The following is a 24,970-nucleotide window of genomic DNA, read 5'->3' on the forward strand; positions in this document are numbered from 1 at the left end:
CTCCTGGTGTATTGACCCTTTAATCATTACATAATGTCCTTCCTTATCCTTTGTGATGGATTTTACTTTAAAATCTTTTTTGTCAGAAATTAATATTGCCAATCCTGCTCTTTTTTGATTGTTGTTTGCTTGATATATTTTTTTCTATCCTTTGAGTTTTAGTTTGTTTTTCTATCCTTTGAGTTTTAGTTTGTTTTTCTCTTTAAGTCTAAGATGTATCTCTTATAGGCAGTATATAGAGAGATCTCTTTTTTAATCCATTCTCCCACTCTTTGTCTCTTTATTGGTGCATTTAGTCTATTTACATTCAGCGTAATTATTGATAGGTATGAGCTTAGTGCTGTCACTTTGACGTCTTTATTTGTGTGTTGATAATTTCTTGGTCCCACTTAATTTTCTGCGCTCAGCCATTTTTCTTTATTTTCATCATTGCTGATTTTGTATTTGCTGAGTCTTTATGTTTTTCTTGTTTTTATTTTGATGTGTAGAACTGTTAGTTTCCATCATGGTTACCTTAATATTTACCCCTATTTTTCTCAGTTTAAACCAATCTTTTATTTCTTGATATCACCTTGACTTCCTCTCCATATGGAAGATATATGACTACATTTTTTAGTCCTTTTTTGTTTTAGTGTTATCGTCTTTTATGTATTGACGCCTCTGTTTCTGTATTTTCAGTGTTTTAGCTTTGATTTATTTTTGTGACGTCCCTATCTGGGTTGACATATGGTTGCTCTGTTCTGCGTTCTAGTCTTGTGTTGTGATCTGATGTTATTGATTTTCTAACTGGAGGACTCCCTTTAGTATTTCTTATAATTTTGGTTTGGTTTTTGCAAATTCCTTAAACTTCTGTTTTTCTGGAAATGCCCTAATTTCATCATCGTATTTGAGAAACAGTTTTACTAGCTTATATAATTCTTGGCTGGCAATTTTTTTCCTTCAAGGCTTTATATACATTATCCCATTGCCTTCTTGCCTACATGGTTTCTGCTGAGTAGTCTGAGCTTAGTCTTATTAACTCTCCTTTGTAGATGACTTTTCATTTATCCCTAGCTCCTCTTAAAATTATCTTTGGCTTTGTCGGGTTTGATCATAATATGTCTTGGTGACTTTCTTTTGGAATCTACCTTGTGTGGGGTTCAATGAGCATCTGGGATAGGTCTCTTCTCATCTTTCACAGTATCAGGGAAGTTTTCTGCCAACAAATCTTCGACAACTCTCTCTGTATTTTCTGTTATTCCCCCCTGTTCTGGTACTCCAATCACTCGTAGGTTATTCCTTTTGATAGAGTCCCACATAATTCTTATGGTTTCTTCATTTTCTTAATTCTTTTATATGATTTTTCCTCAAGTAAGCTGATATCAAGTGCTTTATCTTCAATCTCACTAAATTCTGACTTCCAGTGCCTCAATTTTGCTCCCATGACTTCCTATTGAGTTGTCTAATTCTGAAATTTTATTGTTAATCTTCTGGATTTCTGTTTGCTGTCTCTTTGAGGCTCTGGCAGCCTGTTAAATTTGTCATTATGCTCTTCGATAATCTTCTTAAGCTCCTCTATTGCTTTGTCTGTATGTTCCTTGGCTTGTTCTGTGTGTTGGCCAATCTCCTTCTTGATCTCTGTATATTGATCTTTTATATCCTACCTCTGGTTTTTTTTTTGTTGTTGTTGTTGTTCTGGTTAATTCTAGGAAGTTCTCTTCATCCAGATGATTTCTTGATTCTTTGTTTTGGTCACTTGCTGAAGCCATCATGGTCTGCCTGTTTATGTGATTTGATATTGTCTTTTGTCTCTGAGCCATCAATAAGTTATTTTTTTTTTTTAATGTTTGCTTACTGTGTCCTAGATTCTTGTTTTGTCTCGATATGCCCAAAGAGGCTGCTCACGTGAGCTAGTTTGATTATTGGTGCCTTTCAAGCTTTAACGTTCTGTCACCAGGTGGTTAGATCTGTTACTAGGTATGTGAGCCCAGGAGTCTGTTTACTTTTCTTGTATGGATTCAGCTCTGGTGTCCAGGTAGTTGGTCACCACATGTATGGTGTAGGCTCTCACAGTCCTAGATAGGCAGGGGTGATGAGTGTAGGCACAGGTATCTGGGTGCAGTAGGGAGTCATGCACTGAGCAAGGCAGGGGGCTGACAGCTTCCCCTGAGTATCTGGGAGGAAAGTGTGTCCCTGTTCTCTAGAGCACGTAGGTGGGTGGGTTTTGCAGCTGGACTATGGGCACCCAGTGCTGTTGGCTGTAAGGACTGGGAGGCACAACTTATTCTTGGCCTGTCATGGGTGGCTAGGTGCTGTGGGTGGAGCCACCAGTCCTCAGGCCCCTGATATGGGTAGGTAATGACTCTGCTTAATGGGGAAAGCAGTGTCAAATGTCATGAACCTACCACTCCACCATATAGCTGATATAGTTGAAGTTAGGCTTCAGATATATACTCCATCCTACTGTGCTAATGAAGGCCTATGCCATTGAAATGGGCCACAGAGTGCAGGGGTGAAAGGCATTCAAAGTCCATGGACCCCTTACGTCTGTGCTTAGGCAAATGAGCTGTGCCTGCCCTGAGTTCCTGGCTTAGAGGAGCTGGCAGATTATTTTTTCCCTGTTAATTTGTTCCCTCTCCAAGTCCAGGAGAATGGCTCCAGGCACATTACAGGTCCTACTTCTGGTCCAGGGGACATGGTAATCTCTGAAGCCAGCCCAGGTGCAGAGCAGGGAGGAGGCAGGTAAATGGGAGAGAAGTTTTTCCCAAAGCAGTGTTTTTTGCTCCGTATGGTAGGTTAGACACACGTACTTGTCTTTCACCTATCAAGCGCCACTTCTCACTGATTCTGGAGGTTTGAGCCAACTCTCTGCTGCTGGGCTCTCTCCCGATGTGTAAAATGCATCCCGAGCACCACTGCTTGCCTCACAGCTTGCTCCAGCCAATCTGGCCTGCAGGGTACCGGTTCCTGCTGGGTCAGGTCTGGCAATTTCTCACTGCTTCTGAACTACCTCTCCCTCCCCCTGGCACTCAGTCCAATTTCTCAACTTTGCCTTTGATGTTCAGGGCTCCTAGATTGTTGTATATAATCGATTCTCTCATTTTTTTGGGTCTTTGTTGTAAGATGGACCACAGGAAGCGTCTAACTACTCCACCATCTTGGCCCCACCTTTTATTTCAATTTTTTAATATTTTGTGTAACTTTATATTCTTCTGAGTATGGACTTTAATACATTCCATAGGATTTTGAGCAGATCTAAATTTGTAAACCAGTTATGTAATAATCAATATTGTTTTTGTAGTTTGCATATGTCTACCTTGAAATGATTCTAAATAGGTGTTGAATTGGAGAAGAAACAAAAGCCCTGATTTCTTGAAGAAATCAACTTTTAAAAGTGTTAACATTTCACTTTGTGTTTTACATTAGAAAATCTGTTGCATAAAGAATTAAATCCAAATCTTAAAAATGTACATAAATATCCTAAAAATAAAAACAGTAAATTGCCCTCTGACACAGTGAAGATCAAAATGTACTGCAAAGTGGAAAGGATATGAAGCTGAACCTCAGATCTACTAATTATGTATTACTGAGCAAATCACATAACCTCTCTGGTCTTTAGTTTTCTCACTTATAAAACAAGAGAGTAGGACTGTCTTACTGCTTTCCAATCAATGTTTGGAAGAGCCTGTATAGCTTATAAAAGCACTGAATGTTAAAAGTATTTTGAAGCAAAAAATAAACTTTGTATTCAACCATAGCTATCACTGAAACCTCATAGTTTAACACTTAGACAGGTGAGAACAAACCAAACTTCAAAGAAAAGTGTTAAGTCTCCTTTTCCTCTCAGTATAAGCCAACCGCAAGTAAAAATGCTGTTAGTGTGCTTGTGTCCACAAGTATAAAGTGGTATGACCATATTAAAATCATGTTTTAAATTGCCCACCTGGGTGACAGTCTAAAAAGGCCTTTGTTGATGTAATTATTTATATAAAGGAACAGATTGGCTTTGCTGGATCCACTGACTTCTAAACTCCATCTCTACATTTCAAGGCTGCCTTGATTAAGATATAGGAAGGAGTTGAGTTTATTCAAGCTGGATTAATGAAATGTTGGCTTGAAAGGAGCATTTATCACACAACATTTAGTACTTCCTTGCTTATTTTTTTCCAGTTTTTTTTCTTTCATCCTTGCATTTAATATATGATTATTTTACAGAAAACATTTACGCAGAATGTTTCAGAACCACACATGTGGCCATTTTATACAGGTTGCAATATTTTATGGTTTCATTATCTCTTAGCCTGTTTTTTTTTTGTTTGTTTGTTTTTAGAGAGAAAAATATATGTATCACCACCATTATAAGCCTTGGAGGCTTTAGCACACTATTGAGATCAAAGTGTTATGCTTGCAGAAAACCTGATTCCAACAAATGGAGTGCTTTGACTTTTCCTTTCTACTGAGCTTTATACATTTTTTTTCCTCCTGTAGTGTTCTGAAGCAGTGACAAAGAATCATGCCACTGCATTCAGCTTGGCAAATAAATTAACAGAAATTACAGATACTTCATCTAGAAATATCACCTGAGGGGAAAAAAAAATTAAACCTTTGCTGGCTAGTGTCGCACAATGAGCCATAAGAATTGAATCAGTATTATTACTTTACATTTGACAAGCACAGTATTGTGCTATCCCTCAGAGAGGAACTATCTGTAAACTTCTTTGAACATAGTTACCTCTGTATTCATTATTTACTGACACCTATTATGTACCTCAGTAATATTGCATAAACACCACTGTGCCTGAACATACATCATGTGCCTTGTTTAAACTCTTATGCTTGAGACATTAGCAATGTTGTTTAAACATTTGCTTTTGGGAACTGAGTGGCTTAAGAGTGACCTCATTGGGATCTAAAGGTAGTAAACGAGTTGCTATCCAGTTGACTCCAACTCATAGTGACCCCTTGCACATCTCAGCAAAACTGGGCTCCATGGAGTTTTCAAAGACTGATATTTTGGAAGGAGATCACAGACTTTTCTTCCCAGGTACCTCTGGGTAGAGTTAAACCTCTAACCTTTTGGTTAGGAGCTGAGCATGTTAAACATTTGCACCACCCAAAGGTACCCTAAATGTACTACAAACAGCTGCATATAGTCAGGACCCAGTCTCATCTTTGGACAAAATACATTGTGTTTACCTTATAAATGTTCTGCAGTCTAATTTCACTGATCACATGGACAGCACCCCAAATGATCTCCAATGTCTCCATCAACTGGGGCAGCTCACAAATCACTGTTGACACGCTGCTTCAAATTCTAAATGTTATGAATCAACTCATAACTAAGAAAACCTTTCAATATACAGTCTCTTCTTGAGAACATGTACTATAATAGTTGTGAAAAACTGATACTTCTGTATTGTTATTATGCAGGATATTTGCTTATGCGCAGTTTTCGTATTTCTATCACACTTCGGTTTGCGAGGAAACCCTACTGGCGTAGTGGTTAAGAGCTATGGCTGCTAACCAAAAGGACAGCAGTTTGAATACACCAGGCATTCCTTGGAAACCATTACGGGCAGTTCTACCCTGTAGGTAGGGTCACTATGAGTCAGAATCTACTCGACAGCAATGGGTTTGTTTTTATTTTTTGGTTTGCAAATAAAAACATGAGATGGAGAAAGGAGGGTAGAAGATACCAAGATCATTTTGTGCCTTGGCTTCAATAGTGAAAGTTTATGAGATTGTAGGTTACCACTGATTATGTGAGGTTCAGGGAGTACTTGGGCATTAGTCTAGCTATATGTTCAATTACCATAAAAAAAATGTTCAATTACCATAGATAGTAATAAACCACGTTTATATGCTACTCTGAAATAATGGAAAACCTTTTAAATCTGGGTTAGCTTGAAAATTGCACATATTTACTTAGGTTCCTGCTGTGTAACTTTCCAGTGGTTCTTTTATAAATTATTAATAAATTCTGCATAGTCAGACAATATCTGTGTAAGTAAATCTAAATTCCTGTGGTTTAACACTTTCACTATTTTAATAAATGTTCTTCTCTATCTTACTCCCATTAAGAGGCCCAAATTTCAGATTAAATAAGAGAAATGCTACAGGAATTAATTTCCTTTTATATGGTATATCTTTTTTTTATCGGTCGGGGTTCTCTAGAGAAACAGAACCAATATGATATTTTATATATATAAAGAGATTTATTTTAAGGAATTGGCTCACTGTAGGGACTGACAAGTTCAAAATCCATATGGTACACTGGCTGGCTGGCAACACTCAGGCAGTAGTTGATACGACAGTCTTGTGGCAGTCTTTCCTGCTCCAGGAAAACTCAGTTTTTGCTCTTAAAGCCCTTCAGGTGATTAGAGGAGGCCCACTCACATTATCAAGGGTAATCTCCTTTACTTAAAGTCCACTGTTTATAGATGTTAACCACATCTACAAAATACCTTCATAGCAACACCTAGATTAGTTTCATTAAATAACTGGCCTAGCCAAGTTGACACATAAAACTAACCATCACATGACAACATGCTAATTTCTTAGACATAGACATGGACATAGACATAGACGTAGATATGGTTAGGCATTCACATGTATATACACACAGTTCAGGTGAGCATTTGAGTCATTTTTAAACTAAAGGAGATACAGTTCCTATCACTCTTAGCTAAACTTTGAAAGTTACTCTCTTAGTTGCCATTGTTCTTCCATTTCCTTTCTGTACTGGCTGAAAATGTCAAGACTCCGGAAGGACTCAGAACATGCCCCTCCGTTCCCTTCAGAATCTTTATTGATCACGTTGTCTTTACTGTGTTTTATTTAACCTCTTGAATGAACTGGAGAGATTAAACCAAGCAGGAAACTGAAACTAAATTGCCAAATTAAGCTAAAATTTGGAGCCCCGTGCCTGCGTAAATATATATATATTTTTTGTAACAGTAAATTTGAACTCTCAACAACAAAAAATAAAAGGCTGCTTTAAAAAAAAAAAAAACTGCTTTTTAAAAACCTGTTCTTAAATAGTATGCTTTTGCATCCTTAAACATTTATTTCCTTCAAATACATCAAAGATATCATTCATACAAAGCCTTATATGATCCTTAATCATGAGACACAACAGACTTATTGAATCTGAATAAGTTCTGTGGTTTTATTCATTATAAAACGCTATGCTCTGCTTTTCTTTAAAAAAAAAAATCCTTTCAGTGTAACTTTGGCTTATGAATATTATAATAGTTCTTTTCTATTCACATTCAGTGAACTGAGACAACCTTCACTCTAGTATTTGGACTCTTCTTCCATGAGTTTGTCTTATTGGAATGCATATTCAACAGTTTTAAGGCCTGTGAAGAAAAAGCAATGTGGACAACTCATGACCTTTATGGGCACTTTGGTTTTTGTTTTTCTTTTTTAATATATCTTGGGCCCAAATTTTCATATCTTCCCTTTTCAAAGAAAGGTTAAATATGTTTCATGATCAGAGTAGCTAAAGCTACTATCTTTCTCACCAGGGAAGTTTCATTCTGGCATATGACATTCATAATAACTATCTTCCTCATTTAACAATCTATTCATTATTGCCAGTTGGCTTATATAACCCTTTGCCTTCATAATCTTCCAAATGTTTTATCTAGAAAATATTAGGGTTTTTTTTTTTTTCCAAATCAATGAATAAAAAATTAATGCTATTTTTTTGAATTAAACATCTGAACTTAGAAATCATGAATCTGGGAATATTCAAATGTTAGAAAGTATTATTAAGTCTAAGTTAAACAAGGTTAAGAACTTTTATTATTTTTGGAGAAATCTTTCCTTATGTCCTTACTGCCATTTGATAGCAATGTATATAACTGATAAGTGTAAAGTTAGATAAAAGGAGCTGATAGCCAATCAACCAGGTTTTATTGGGGCAAAATATTTCTAGTTGAGAAAAACAAGTAAAAAATAGGAATAGGGTTAGTGTTGAAACACCATCAAAAAAGCCTCCAAAAAGCTCAGTCCCAGATGTTGTCACCAAGTAATTATATTAGATATTTAAAGACTACATAATTGTAGTGCCATTTAAATGCTGTTTATCATGCAAGCATAACATTGATCCCAAATCCTGATAATTATTGCATCTAAAAGAAAATTATAGACTAATCTCATTTATGAATATTGATGTGAAATTTCTAAGAAATACTTATCCAACAGAATTCATAAGAACATTGAAAATTAATATAGCATGACCAAGTTGGATTTACCCAGGAGTGGAAGGATTTTTCAGTAATAAAAAAAATTATTGATATAATTTAATATGTTAATAGACCTAGAGAAAAAAAATCATATCATCATCTCCACAGGGACAGAAAACACATTGGATAAAATTCAACATCTATTTGTGGTTAAAAAATAAAACAAAAACTTCAAAAAAAAAAATAGGAATTGATAGCTACCTCAAATGCCCATATCTCACTTAACACTAGAAAACACTAGACACTTTCCCATCAAAGTCAGGATTAAGAAACTGACCCCCATTATATCTACTACTATCTAAAATTTTATATGGGATTTTAGCCAAAGCAATTGGACAAGAAAAGGTAATCAGTTACATAAGAATTAAAAAGGAGGAAATAGAACTTATCTATTTGCATTTTTATACTGTTATGTATCAAGAATGGAAAAACTACTGTAAAAATTCACTAAAAATTTATAAAATTAAGATAAAATATATATACACAAACAAGACTCCACAACACAAACAAAAACAATTTTAGAAGATATAATGGAAAGAAGACCAAATTTACAAAAGAAAACAACAAAACCGTAAAACACCTAAATGGAACCTTAACCAGAAATAGTTAAACTTATAGGAGAAAATTATATAACACTTCCGAAAGATACAAAATTTAATTAAAAAAATTGAAAGACATACTGTGTTCTTGAGTAGAGAGGCACGCTTAGACTTGTTAGCTCCTGTCGAGTCGGCCCCTGACTCATGGTGACCCCATGCACAAGATTAGACCATTGTGATCCATATCATTTTCAGGGACTGATTTTTCAGGAGAAGATGGCCAGGACTTTCTTCCTACCACTTATAATAGATGTGAGTTAATATAGAAATTAAAACAAATTTGCATAATTCCATAACAGTACAACACGAACAAAAACCTCAGGCTTTTTCTGGAGATAGATAAGCTAATTTTTTAAAGTTTATTGGTTAACACAAACAAGTAAGAATAGTTGGAAAAATGCTGAAAAACACAATCTATGGTTCCAGTTGCAGCTATGATGTAGTTATATGAAACAAACATAGCCTCCCTCACTATGAACAACTACAAAAATTGATAAAACATATGCAACAAATATTTTCAGACCTCACAAGAGTTGTGCAAAACCCCAAAACCGAACCCACTGCTGTTGAGTTGATTCCAACTACAGCAACCCATACGACAGAAGAAAACTGCCCCATAGGGTTTCCAAGGCTGTAAATCTTTATGGAAGCAGACTGCCACATCTTTCTCCAACGGAGCATGTGGTGGGTTTTAACTACTGACCCTTCGGTTAGCAGCTGAGTGCTTTAGCCACTGTGCCACCAAGGCTCCTAATAAGTTGTACAGGACTATGACATCTTGAGAATTGGTAGTTACTGACTTATAATGTATTAAAGTTACAGTGAACCACACCTACGACCATCAGCATATCTGGAACATTGCATCTAACTGGGAGGAAATTATAGGAAATCGCTGAGCTATGTGAACACGTTCCAAGCATTTGATTAGGAAAATATGAGGAAGAGATGGGTGGGAAAATCGTCCATATGGCAAGAATGCTGAATTTAGAACTCGCTATCACTGTTGTGGAACAGCTCATAGATCATGAAGAAGGGGAATTGACAGATCAGGACTTAATGGATTTTTAAGAGGAAAGAAATGCTGGAGAAGAAGTAATGAGGAAGAGAAATGAAAGAAGTTGTCAAAAATTTTTACAGTGAAAGAATTAACTGGAATTTCTTTCTAATCTAAATTGGGGTTTCAGTTGATTGAAAATATGGACCCAAAGGCTAATGGCTATGATAAAGTTGATAGGCAGATCTGGGAACCAGTTAAATATTACCATGGGATACATGGAAAAAAGAGAGAGAGAAAAAAAAATACCATACAGACAACTCACACTAATCTCCTGACTAGAAATGCCATCCAGATGATCCAGAACATTCCACGAGTGGAGTTATTACCTCAACTGATGAAATACCAAAGTCATCCAACTCTTCATCCTCAGAGTAAATTTTTATGATTTCTGTATTTTTTTATGTATGCATATATGAATGCATATATGTACTATTTCAAGAGGTAGCGTGTGATCAAGAACTAATGGTATTAAAGGAAGAAGTCCAAGCTTCACTGAAGGCACTGGTGAAAAACAAGTCTCTGGGTATTGAAGGAATACCAATCGAGGTGTTTCAACAAACGGATGCAATGTTGGAAGCACCCATTTGTACATACCACGAAATCTGAAGGATAGCTACCTGGCCATATGACTGGAAGAGATCCATGTTTGTGCCCATTCCAAAGAAAAGTGATCCAACAGAATATGGAAGTTATTGAACAATATCATTAATATCACACACAAGTAAAATTTTGCTGAAGATCATTGCAGCAGTACATGGACAGGGAACTGCCAGAAATTCAAGCCAGATTCAGAAGACGATGTGGAACAAGGGGTATCACTGATGATGTCAGATGGATCCTGGCTGAAAGCATAGAATACCAGAAAGATATTCCCCTGTGTTTTACTGACTATGCAGAGGCATTCGACTGTGTGGATCATAACAATTTATGGATAACATTAGGAAGAACAGGAATTCCAGAACACTTAATTGTGCTCATGAGGAACCTGTACATAGACCAAAGGGTAATCGTTTGAAGTGAACAAGGGAATACTGTGTGGTTTAAAGTCAGGAAAGGTTTATATCAGAGTTGTATCCTTTCATCATACTTATTAAACCTGTATGCTGAGCAAATAATTCAAGAAGCTGGACTATATGAAGAATGGGGCATCAAGATTGGAGGAAGACTCCTTAACAACCTGCAATATGCAGCTGACACAACCTTGCTTGCTGAAAGTGAAGAGGAATTGAAGCACTTACTGAAGAGGATCAAAGAACACAGCCTTCAATATGGATTGTACCTCAATATAAAGAAAACAAAAATCCTCATAATTGGACCAAGAGGCAATATCATGATAAATGGAGAAAAGACTGAAATTGTCAAGTATTTCATTTTACTTGGACACGTGATCAACACCCATGGAAAGCAGCAGTCAAGAAATCAAATGGCATATTGCACTGGGTAAATCTGATGCAAAAGACCTCTCTGAAGTATTAAAAAGCAAAGATGTCACTTTAAAGACTGAGAGGTTTATCTGACCCAAGCTATGGTGTTTTCAGTAGCCTTATGTGCATGTGAAAGCTGGACAACGAATAAGGAAGACTGAAGAAGAATTGATGCCTTTGAATTATGGTGTTGGTGAAGAATATTGAAGATACCATGGACTACCAGAAGAATGAACAAATCTGTCTTGGGAGAAGTACAGCCAGAATGTCCCTTAGAAGCAAAGAGGGCAAGACTTTGTCTCACACACTTTGGACATGTTATCAGGAAGGACCAGTCCCTGGAGAAGGACATCATTCTTGGTAAGGTAGAGGGTCATGGAAAAAGAGGAAGACCCTCAACGTGATGGATTGACACAGTGGCTTAAACAGTGGGCTCAAGCATAGCAATGATTGTGTGGATGATGCAAGACGGGGCAGTGTTTCATTCTGTTGTCATTGTGAGCTGGAACTGACTCGACACACCTAACAACAACATATATGTATTAAAATGTATCTGCAAGTTGTATGTAACGTTTTAACCCCCAAAGTCAAAAATTGGATTTATAAAGAAACTGATAATAAAAGGCAATAATAAATGAAAACACACACAAAAAAATGAGGTATTCAACTTACATCAGAACTGACTTATGATGTTGTCAGAACAGAACCCTGTCATAAGTCAAGGACTACCTGTAAAGGTGATAATTAAAGCTCGTCCTAGCCGGTCCTACAGTTATATCAACTTTCTGTTTGAAGGCAATTTCTAGACCACAGGTGTGGAAAAACAAGAAAGAGGCACCTATAGATTGCAAGTAGCTTAAGTGAAATATACAGGAGTTTCTCTTATTTGTATCCCGACTTTTTGTGTCTTCATGAGACAATTAGGGAAATTTTAAAACTGATGAGATATTTGATGGTATTGAGGAATAATTGTTAGCTTATGCTATATGTGAAAATGACGTTCTTATCCTTTAGAGGCATATGCTGACATACCCCTTGATAAAATTATATTAAGGATTTTAAATAAACTTTTTATTCTTGCAGTTTTAGATTTACAGAGAAACCGTGAAGATGTGTTGAGAGCCCCTCTAGATCCCACACTTAATTTCCTCTATTATTAACATTTTACATTACTCAGGTATATTTGTCACAATTAATGAACTAATATTGATATATTATTATAAACTAAAAATTGATATTATATTCAGAGTTCCTTAGTTTTAACCTGTTGATCTTTTTCTGTTCCAGAATCCTATCTAGGATACCACATTTAGTCATCGTGTCTCCTTAGGTTCTTCTTGGCTATGACAGTTTCTCAGACTTTCCTTGTTTTTGAGAATGTTAATGATTTTTAAAAAGTAATTGAGAGCAAAGGTGAAGGTATACTTGAAACAAGATCATTTCTGAGCCGATTTTTGCATTGCATAATCGTTTCATAGAAATTCATTGTACGTACCACAATCTCCATTTTCATTTGTTTTACACTTCTTATGATTAAAAGGTAGAAAACAAACACTATCTTCCCCTTTTTCTTATCTTTTAAGTTTCCCACCTAGGAGCCCCGGTTGTGCATTGGTTAAGTGCTCAGCTGCTAACTGAAAAGTTGGCAGTTCAACTCCACCAGCAACTCTGTGGGAGAAAAGACCTAGAGAACTGCTCCCATAAAGATTATAGCATTGGAAACTCTGTGGGGCACTTTTACTCTGTCACATGGGGTCGCTATGAGTCAACACTGACTAGAGGGTACATAACAACAAAAAACAATGTTGGCTGGCTGACAGTATATAAAGTTTCAGACTAAGGTGTATAGGGCATTAACTGCATGACCACATAAAGAGAAGGTTGTCTCCTTCAAAGCGTATTTAGAATTTTTGAGTTGTTTCCATCATCATTCTCCTCTCCTGTTTGATTCAGAGTGGACCCACAGCAAGCCAAATGAAAAGGATTTGTATCTTGATTACATTATAACCTACTGAGAAAACCTCATTTGACGCAGTGGAATAGAGCATGTTCTTCGAACCCAGATTTGAGTAACTTAGCAAATGTTTTAACCTCACTAAAGCTCAGTTGCCTTATACTAAAACTACAGTCATTATACAGATAGAACAGGGCTAACCTTAGATTTCAATGAGATGAAGCATGCAGCAACACAGTACATTTATAATAATTATATCTAACATTTGTTGGATGATTATTTTGCATAAGACACTATGTTTATTGAATTGTATGTTGTTGTTAGGTGCCATCAAGTCGGCTCTGACTCATAGCAACTCTATGTACAACAGAACAAAGCACTGTCTGGCCCTGCGCCATCCTCACATTCATTGCCGTGCTTAAGCCTATTGTTGCAGCCACTGTGTCAGTCCATCTCATTGAGGGTCTCCTTCTTCTGGGACAGGTCCTCCTGATAACATGTCCAAAGTATGTGGGACAAACGAAGTCTCACCATCCTTACTTCTAAGGAGCATTCTGGTTTTACTTCTTCCAAAACTGATTTGTTCATTCTTCTGGCAGTCCATGATATATTCGGTATTCTTCACCAACACCATAATTCAAAGGCATCAATTCTTCTTCAGTCCTCCTTATTCATTGTCTAGCTTTTACATGCACGTGGGGCGACTGAAAATACCATGGCTTGAGTCAGGCACACCTTAGTACTTAAAGTGACATCATTGCTTTTTAACACTTTAGAGAGGTCTTTTGCAGCAGATTTTCCCAATGCAATACATCACTTGATTTCTTGACTGTTGCTTCTGTGGGCATTGATTGTGAATCTAAGTAAAATGAAGTCTTTGACAATTTCAATCTTTTCTCCTTTTACCGTGATGTCACTTATTGGTCCGTCAAGGATTTTTGTTTTCTTTATGTTGAAGTGTAATCCATACTGAAGGCTGTAGCCCTTGATCTTCATCAGTATGTGCTTCAAGTCCTCTTCACTTATAGCAAGCAAGGCTCTGTCATCTGTGTAACACAGGTTGTTAACAACTCTTCCTTCAATCCTGATGTCCAGTTCTCCTTCTAATAGTTGAGCTTCTCTGATTATTTGCTCAGCATACAGATTGAATAAATATGGTGAAAGTATACAACCCCGATACATACCTTTCCTGCTACCATTTTTGAATTATCTTCAGCAAAATTTTATTTGCATGTGATATTAATGATATTGTTTGATATTTCTACATTCTGTTCAATCACCTTTCTTTGGAGTGGGTACAAATATGGATCTCTTCTAGTCAGGGCCAGGTAGCTCTTTTCCAAAGTTCTTGGCATAGGGGAGTGAACACTTCCAGTGCTGCATCCATTTGCTGAAACGTCTCAGGTGGTATTCCATCAATTCCTGGAGCCTTGTTTCCGATAATGCCTTCAGTGCAGCTTGGACCTCTCCCTTCAGTACCATGGATTCTTGATCATATGCTACCTCCAGAAATGGTTGAAGGTCGATCCATTCTTTTTGGTAAAGTGTCTCTGTGTATTCCTCCCACCTTTTTTTGATGCTTCCCACATCATTTAATATTTTTGCTATAGAATCCTTCAATATTGCAACTCGATTCTTGAATTTTTTCTTCAGTTCTTTCAGCTTGAGAAATGCTGAGCGTGTTCTTCCCTTTTGGTTTTCTATCTCCAGGTTTTTTGCACATTTCATTGTAATACTTTGTCTTCTTAAGCTGCCCTTTGAAATCTTCTGTTTGGCTCTTCTACTTCATCTGGTTTTCAGTCATTAGTGTTCAGTGTGTCAAATCTATTCTTGAGATGGTCTCTAAATTCAAGTGGGATATACTCAAGGTCGTACTTTGGCTCTTGTGGACTTGCCCTAATTTTCTTCACCTTCAACTTGAACTTGGATATGAGCAACTGATGGTCAGTTCCACAGTCCTCCCCTGGCCTTGTTCTGACTAATGATATTGAGCTTTTCCATCATCTTTCTCCACTGATGTAATCAATTTGACTCCTGCGTATTCTTTCTGGTGAGGTCCATGTATATAGTCACCATTATGTTGGTGAAAAAAGGTATTCCCAATGAAGAAGTTGTTGGTCTTGCAAAATCCTATCATGTGATCTCCAGTGTCATTTCTATTGCCAAGGCCATATTTTCCAACTACTGATTCTTTGTTTCCAACTTTTGCTTTCCAATCACCAGTAATTATCAATGTATCTTGATCGCATGTTTGATGAATTTCAGACTGCAGGACTTGGTAAAAATCTTCAATTTCTGAGCGACTAGGATTCTTACTGACAAAAGAATAAAAGGAAAAAAAGAACATAGCATATGGTCTCAGACTGGATTCCCTGGAAATAGACTCTGAGGACTTATAGTTGTACACAGGAGGCAGTATGCTGGGTGTCTTAGTTTCCTAGTGCTCCCCAAACAGAAATACCACAAGTTTTGGCTTTAAAGACCAGAAATTTATTTTCTCATACACAGTTCAGGAGGCTAGAAGTTTGAATTCAGGACTCTGGATCTAAGAGGCTTTTTCTGTCAGCTGTGGGGGAAGATCCATGTCTCTGCCAGCATTCCTTGGTTCCCTAGTGATCTTCACATGGCATCTATCTTTCCCTATTTGTGCTTGCTCATCTCTGTGTCTACGCTGCTCCTTATAACTCTGAAGTGATTAGGTTTATGACACACACAACACTGATATGGTTAAGAGCTCATCTGCTAACCAAAGGTTGACAGTTTGAATCCACCACCCACTCCTTGGAAACCCTACAGGGCAGCTCTACTCTGTCCTATAGGGTCACTATGAGTCAGAATCGACTTAATGGTGATGGATTTGGTTTTTTTCCCTACATTAATATAGCCTCATTAACATAACAAAGAAAACTCTATTCCCAAATGGGATTACATCTACATGTTACAGGTGTTAGGATTCCAACACAAATTTTAGCAGACATAATTCAACCTGTAACATTGGGCTTTTGTTTCTCCTCTTCAGCCAGTTATTTTCTACAGGTAGCACTAGGGATCGAGACTTAAGCCTGAGGAGGCAGTATCCATTGAGAGGTCCAGCTGTGAACTGCCACAGCCTATGTCCCCAGCAGCTGCAGTGTGAGTATGTTGGCCCTGAAGTGAGCATCTGGGCAAACACCCTTATATCCACCACAACCACTGTGTAGTCCCTCAGCTTCTGTAACTCATAACCAAGAATAAGTCAACATTTCCCTTGAAGACTTTCCATATCCTCCTAAGACTATGTGGCACAGTGGTTAAGTGGCTGCTCACTGAAAGGTCAGGAGTTTGAACCCACCAGCCGCTCCATAGAAGAAACATGTAGCAGTCTGCTTCCATAAAGATTAAGGCCTTGGAAACCCTATGGGGCAGTTCTACTCTGTCCTACAGGCTTGATACGAGTCAGAATCTACTAGATGGCAACAGGTTTGGGTTTGGTTTTGGAAGACTATCTACAGTGAATTTTGTACTCCTGCTAAATGAAAATAGGATTATATAGAGGAATCACTTATCGTCATCGACAGGTCTACACATTTCCTGTAAGAGGAAAACTTCCATGAAATTCCAGGCTGGAGATTGTCTTGAAGTGTATCTTCTTTGCAGTGACTTGATCTCATCTTTTATCCACTCCACTAGCTGAGCCCACCACTCTAGGTATGATGGCCTTAGAATTTTTAGCTAAAGTCTCTTCTTCGGCCTTACAGGTGATTTATGTGGGTAGACTTTTTTATATGAACATATTGAAGAACTGTCAGATAGTGTTGATTAAGTACCCAGGCTTAAGAGGCAAAATGCCAAGGCTGAAAACAAGATGTTAAAGCATACCATCTTGGAGTCTGTCAGCAATTTACCAACTTCTCTGTGATTTAGTTTAGTTTCCTAATCACTAAGACAGGAATGCTGTTAATAGTAATAATAATGAAAATCGTACCTACCTCATAATGTTGTTTCAAATATTCTATGAAATTAATCTATATAAGGCACTTAGGAAAGAAGTCTGGAACATGGTAAACATAAAACAAATATTAGTTTCTAAAATACTGTATGTAGATATCCTATCCATGTGCATTGTAGTATAATTATTCTAAAAATAACTTTATAATATTTGCACATAGCAAACCACAGTCATGGCATCCCTGGGATGCAGAAATGGTTAAGCATTTGGCTGCTAACCGAATGATTGGAGGTTTGAGTCCATTCAGAAGTACCTCAGAAGGAAGGCCTGAGAATCTTCTTCCAAAAGGTCACAGCCTTGAAGACCCTACGGAGCACTGTTCTGACATACATGAGGTTCCCATAAGTCAGAACTGACTTGAGGGCAATTTGTTTTATTTTTTAAACCAGTCTTAATGTATTTTACAGCACTTTACTGAAGGTAGAATCACCATTTAGATTCAAAAGATTAAAAGATGGAGTCTCATCTAAGTGAGGATTCGTCCTCAAACTCCTCTGTACCCATTACACTAAGGTAGGAATCATTCGAGGTGGAGTTGGGGTCTGAGAGCTCAAAAGAGGGCATTAGCCTGGAAGGCTGGGAGGTCAGGTAAAGATTGAAGAAAGAGGTAAAAATTAAGGGTCAAAGCCCTGGAATGGGAGACTTGAAAGAGGCATAGTGAACACTTTCAGGAGCCTGATAGATTACTGGCAGGACTGTGGAGAGTGATGCACATTCAAAATGGTGTGGCGGGCTGCCATCTCTGAGTGGGTCACCGCCGTTTCCCACTCTGCAAAATCCGACGGGCTAGAGATTTAGTTGCTATGTGGTGTGTACATGGCCCTTATCTTTTAACAGGCAGATTAAGTTTCTACCAGAGCTTTGATCTGTAATTTTTCCCATTCCAGTTCACCCAAATTCTAAACATTCGGGTCTTTTTCAGCGTCACTTCCTCAGCCATGACTGAACTGGGAAGAACCAATTCAAAGCCCTGATAAGAAATTAATCTTATTTAGGAAAGTAGGTAGGAAAATAGCTACTTATTTTTAAACAGATACACATTTTTACAGTGATAAAAACGTGCTGCAGTTAAAAAATATTTTCACATATATTTGCTTTTTGATAATGCAAATACCAGATTAAAAGCATAAAAGAGTCTATTGAAATAGTCATACATATTTTTCCACAAATAGTATCATCTCAAAGATTTTGATGCAGAATTTTAGAATTTGTGTGATCTTACATGATATAGAGGAATTTAGGTTGCAGATGGAATTAAACTGGCCTTAAAAGAGGGACATTTTAACCCACTGAGACCTATTTTAGACTTCTGACTTCCATGACTTTGAGATAATAAATTTATATTGTTTTAATTCACTAAATTTGTGGTAATTTGTTAGGGTGGTGATAGAACACTAATATACCATCCTTCAAAACAGCCTAGCAGTTACCTCTTCCCTTTCCCTTTTCCGTTCTAGATCACCCAAATCGTAAAAATTCAGATCTGTTCTGGTTTTACTTCATCGACCATAACCAAACAGGTTTGAAGCTCTGTTTCTTATACTCACAGAAGACTACTGGCTCAAAACTCTCAGACCTAAATTTCTATATATATAATTACTTTTAGCTATGCTAGACTAGAGATGGTGGGAAAAAAAAGTTAAAAGAATTACTAGGAGTATAAGTAGCTGGAGCTTTTGACTATGTGTGTGTGCATATGTGTGTGTGTGGTTAAGTGTGTGTTTGTGTGTGTGTTCTATGTGTGTGTTCCTTGTCCTGCTATAAGTATGATTGGGCAAGTTATTTAATATCTGTGTATCTCCTTTTCCAGAATCTCTAAATTTTTTTTTAAAGTATTATAGTTTACATATTAATCAGTTGGCACAGTGCCTAATATACAGTAAACTGTAACTGGTGATAACATTGAATTTTACGCTTTCTCTGTGTCACTCCAAGAAAGAAAAAACTTACCATCCTGTTCCAGTTTTTTTTTAAAAGGGTATTTGTTACATATGTTGTTGTTATTGAAAAAAGATGACTTGGAAATATGTAGGTATTCCTAATTCCTCTATTATTTAAGGAAAACTTAAAAACTCTGTGGGAAATTTTTGATTGTTCTCATTATTTAATCGTGGAATATATAATCCAAACAAAATAATATCAATGCAAATACACGATGGAACAGATAATATAGTATTTTTGAATCTCTACACAGAGTAATGTAAGTGTTAAAGCCTTCCCTGCCCAGACCCAGAGCAGACATTGCTAACTGATACTGAATTCCTTTTTGGATGTGCTGAGTGACCCTGGAGGTTATTCTCAGCATTGCACTTCAGGTGGCCACTACCAGATCAACCACTCCTGCTCAATGAAATGTTTTAAAGGGGGCTCAAAAGTACATAAAGAATGTCAAAGGGTGTACTTCCTCCAAATAAAAATAATAAAGTACAAAAACAACAAAGAGTAAACTAAAAAAGATTTCATACACGTAGAACATCTGCAGGAAAATACTCCTATAATAAATAGGCAATATAATAAGAGAAAAGTTTGGAAAATAAATGAGATATTGAACTTACTTCTACATCTGTGATTTAAAAGAATAATTATGCCAAAACAGAGAATAATTATGAAGCAACAAAGATTCAGGAAAATATGTATTAATTAAATACAGAACATAGTTGTGCATGTAAATTTATACCCAGTGTGGAAAAACTTATTTAATATTCAAAGATATAAAGTAAATTTCTAAGTATTACAGTTTTATTTAATTGTCTTCAAGTCCTGAAAACAATTCTTGTAAAATATATTAAGATTTAAATATATAATTTATATATATTTAGAATTCAGAATATAATTTCCTCTAAAGATGCATTTTTACATTTATCTGATAGTTAATTACACTGGAAAAGCACAGGAACAGTCAATAAAAAACTAAAATGGATGATATATTCATTTCCAAACATAAAATACCAGAATATTAGAGCTAAAAAACATATTTTTGAGGGTTAAATAATACAATCCTCTCCACCTTTGTTTTTCTTTGTACTAGTATTTTCCTTTCATCTTTTTATATTTCTATCTCATGTGTATTTCAAGCAATCGTCTGATACACATTTTGAAAATAGGGTAAGACATAAATAAACTAATGGCTTCTTTCCCTTTTTTATTAAAATGAGGCTTAGAGAGATCAACTGACTGAACCACACACATAGTTAGACAGCCAAAAGTCAGGAGCAGCTCCTGAGACCATGAGTTCTTTGCACAGTTTGTCTTCTGTTTGCACATTTTTGTCAAAAGGAAACTTCAGCACAGAAAACTTTGCGTCAAATAAATTCACAAGTAATTCAAAATATTATAAGCACAAGTCCATATGCATAACAAGACTATGACGCAATTTTCAAGGAAAAATTTGTTACAAAAATGATTACTATATTGGAGTAAATTTTATCTAAACTATTAGGAAACCTGACTAAGGTTGCTACAAACTTAAAAAATAGGGCAAGCACAGTAAGTTATATCAATTAAATTTGAATGAATACTAAGATAAATATTGTAATCTGGGTTGGAAATGGAGGGAGCTCTCTATGATGGTTTTCCCCAAATTGTATTCTTTGGATCATTAGTTTTAGAGTATGTTAATAGGTGTTTCAATGGAACATGGTGCTTTGGTCAAATACATTTGTAAAATATTTGGTTACATGACATTATCCAAGTTCTTCTATTATGTATGAGTTCAAATCCTTTAACGTGCAATTGTGCTCAGTGAATCTCCCAGAAGGAAGGTGGGCAGCTTTTCCCCATTCCGTTTGGCTGTGGAACCTTTTTGTAGCAGATACTCTCACAAGAGTTCTGTTCCTTGGAAGGCTCATGCAAAATGCTGTTTTACATTATATTGTCCATATTTATCATTTACTGCATAAGTAACGTGGCTATTTCATAAGAGGGACACCCAAACAACTTTAATATATGCAGGGGATAGGTAAGACATCGATAGCTGCAGTAGCGTCAACTCTGACTCATGTTGACCTTATATGCAACACAAGGAAACATTACCTCGTCCTGTGTCATCCTCATGATTGCTGTAGTCATTCCGACTATTGTGTCAATCCATCTCACCAAGGGTCTTTCTCACCAGCTCATGACTTCACCAGATAAGGTGTCCTCCTCCAAGGATTGATTCCTCCTGATATAACCAGAGTAAGTAAGTCAGACAATGTTCCATTGTGATACATAGGGTTTTCACAGGCTAATTTTCAAAAGCAGATTGCTAGCCCTTTCTTCCTAGCCTGTCTTACTCTGAAAGCTCTGCTGAAGCTTATCTAGCATGGGTGACCCTTCTGTTACTTGAAATACTGGGAGCATAGCTTGCGGCATCACAGCAACATGCAAGCCACCACGGTACAACTCACTGACACATGTGTGGTGGATGCAGGGGATAAAGATGTAATATATATAGTTAAGTACAGTTCCTGGATAGAAGTTTTACTTTCCTCCATAGTAACAGATCCCTTGACTCAGGCCTATCATCACAATAAAAATGTAATTTTGACTTGCCCTGTGTACATGATAGATATTTCTTAAAGATGAATCAGATCATGAGTGATAGCAAAACATTGCAGGTTATCCCAGAAACTCCTTTATTATCGCTGGCTTTTCTATTTACACAGCAAAGATTTATAGGCGTGCTAAAGGTAAATGCAATTACTTGTGCTCTGAGATCTAGATTTCACACCTCAATACAAAACAGAGTATGATTTTCCAGCATTGTTTATGGTAGTGTCTGTTTGAAAATTAACAATTACTTTTAAGAACATTATATACATCTTTAAACACTGTATAAAGGGAGTAAGTTCGTGGGGGAAAAATCTTCAAGAGCTAATTTTCAGGAATTAGCAAATTCAGGAAGATGGTCAAAAATCTGGTATTAAGCTAAATGTGTGGTCTTCCCCAAGCAGAAGTCATTTTATATTTGTTTTCTTTGAAAATAACTGAATACCATTGTTCTTGTTTACTTACATTAATCGGCATTTAAAATGCATCCAAATACTTTTCCTACTTTATAGGCTACACTTAGTGAAGTTGATCCAACAAGCAGGTTGTATGTGTGATGACACATACAAGAGTCAGAAATCAAACATGTACCAACTAAACAGCTTATTTACAGTAAATAAATTTGCAGTGTATTTCTGCAGCTGCATTGTGTCGTATACAGTTTACACTGTGTCACAGACTGTTAACTCAAGTTGTACATAATAAAACTTTGAGTTTACTTAAATAACATTTTAGGAGATGACTTTTTTACTCCTGGGTATAGGTATAAACTCAGAGAACTGTAGATTTAGGTGAAAGAACTTATTCTAGGCCATCCAGCATGGAAGCCGCTAGCCAGATATGACTGTTTATGTTTAAACTAATGAAAATTAAATAATTCTAAGTATTTAGTTTCTCAGTCACAGTAGCCTCATTTCAAGTGTTCAGTGGCTGCATGTGTCTGTGACTACTGTACTGGACAGTGGAAATATAGAACATTTCCATCATCATAGGAAGTTCTATTGGGCAGCCCTATATAGATCTTGCTGTCCCTATACGAGATCCCAAAGTATGTGGAGATCAAATAGCTAAAAGCCTCCTTTTTCAATTTTAACTTTTGTTCAAAGACATTAAGTGACTTGTTCCAGGTCCTTTAGCTAAAACTACTTAATTTAAAAGTAATTGGCTGTGTGTCTAACTGTGTGTGTGTGTGTGTATGTTCTTGAGTGTGTGTGTAAAATGAAGTTTATCAATCCCTTTAAAATTGGGTTCAGATGTCTGTTGATTTTTTTCTGAAATGTAACGAGACAATTTAAATAAGTGAATACAACAATTAGGTGTAGAGCGCTATGGGTTGTTAAAAATGTATTCACCAATCTAACCACCAACACCTGAAGATCAGAACATTTCATCACCTCAAGAGGTTCTTTTTGAATCCTTGCCAATCAAACTCACACCAGGGCCTAGCCTCAGGTAACCACTAATCTGCCCACTATGAGAAGAGATTAGATTTCTATTTTCTAAACTTCAAAAGAATCATATATATTTAATGTACTCTTTCCTGTTTGGCTTATATCCTGCATAGTTGCTAAGCTCATTTATTCATTCTAGTAGATTTTTTTTTTTGTAGATATATTGTAAATTTGTTCATACACAATGATGTCATTTGCAAATAAAGTCAGTTTCATACCTTAATTTTCAGTCCGTATGCCTTTTATTCCTTCATCTAGCCTTATTTCTTTGGCTAGAGCCTCCAGAACAACATTCAATACAGTGATAACAGTGAACATCTTGTCTTATTCTTGAACTTAGGAGGAAATATTTCAATCTTTCATCAGTAAGCATAATGTCAGCTGTAGGTTACCTACCTTATCTACCCCACCAACCAACCAATCAACCAACCAACCACAGAGATTTGACTTTATGTGATTGTAGAAACTAGCTAAGCAGTCTCTCTAAGACTGTTGTCTTTCCATGTCTGCCTGGAGCTTGAAGTCCGAAGGACAAGCCATTAGGGAATGAAAACTGATGTAAGGTAGGCATGAGCATGGACAAGCTGAAGCCCACAAGCATGAGCTGAAACTCACAAGGCTAGACTAGAATCTGTGTCAGCTGTTGCTGTCCTCAACGTTGCTGATGTGGGTGTCTAGGAGAAGCTGATGATCTTCATCACACACCAGGCCCAGAAGTCCAAAGGCACTGAAGGAGGACCCAGTGGAAGGTCGAGCAGTTGTAGGCCTGGCTGCTGTCCCACGCCAATGATGGGAATTAGCAGATAGACAGCAGGATGTGTGAGCTACAAAAGTGCCTGCCCTTACCTTGGCCTTCATCAAAATTTAAAATGTTTGCTCTGTCAAAGACTATATTAAGTAGATTAAAAGACAAACAACAAAATGAGAGAAGATATTTGCAAAGCAAATTTTTAAATTAAACTTTTAATTATTCATTCAATAATAAATGATATTATTGAATATATATGAATATATATATCTGATAAAGGAATACCTACCCATTGCCATCGCGTCAGTTCCAACTCATAGCAACCCTATAGGACAGAGTAGAACTACCCCACAGGGTTTCTAAGGAGCGGGTGGTAGATTCAAACCACCAACCTTTTGGTTAGTAGCTGAGCTCTTAACCACTATGCCACCAGGGCTCTGATAAAGGAATAGTACCTAGAATAAATTAAAAATCCCAAGCCTTAATAGTAAAAATAAATAACAAATTAATTAATTTATTAATGTAATTAAAAATTTTGGCAAATGCCATGAAGGGACATTTCACCAAAGGGAATATAAAGATGTCAAACGAGCATGTGAAAAGATGTTCAACATCATTAGCTATTGGAAAAATGAAAGTTAGAAACCACAATGAGGTGTCACTACACACCTATCAATGTGGCTACAACAAACAATAATGACAACTGCAAATACTGATAAGCGCGTGAAGAAACTGGATCTCTCAAATATGGCTGGTGGGAACGTAAATTGTTCCAGACACTCTGGAAAACAGTTTGGAATTTTCTTTTAAAAATTAAACATGTAATCACTATAAAAAAAAAAAACTCAACAATTGCACTCCTGGACATTTATTCCACAAAAATGAAAACTGAGGTTCACACAAAAACATATACATGAATATTTACAGCAGCTGTCCTTCAGCGGGTGAATGGTTAAAATGTGATACATTATACTGTGAAATACTGTTC

This window comes from Loxodonta africana, chromosome 21, assembly GCF_030014295.1.
Source record: "Loxodonta africana isolate mLoxAfr1 chromosome 21, mLoxAfr1.hap2, whole genome shotgun sequence".
NCBI classification, from domain to species: Eukaryota; Metazoa; Chordata; class Mammalia; order Proboscidea; family Elephantidae; genus Loxodonta; species Loxodonta africana.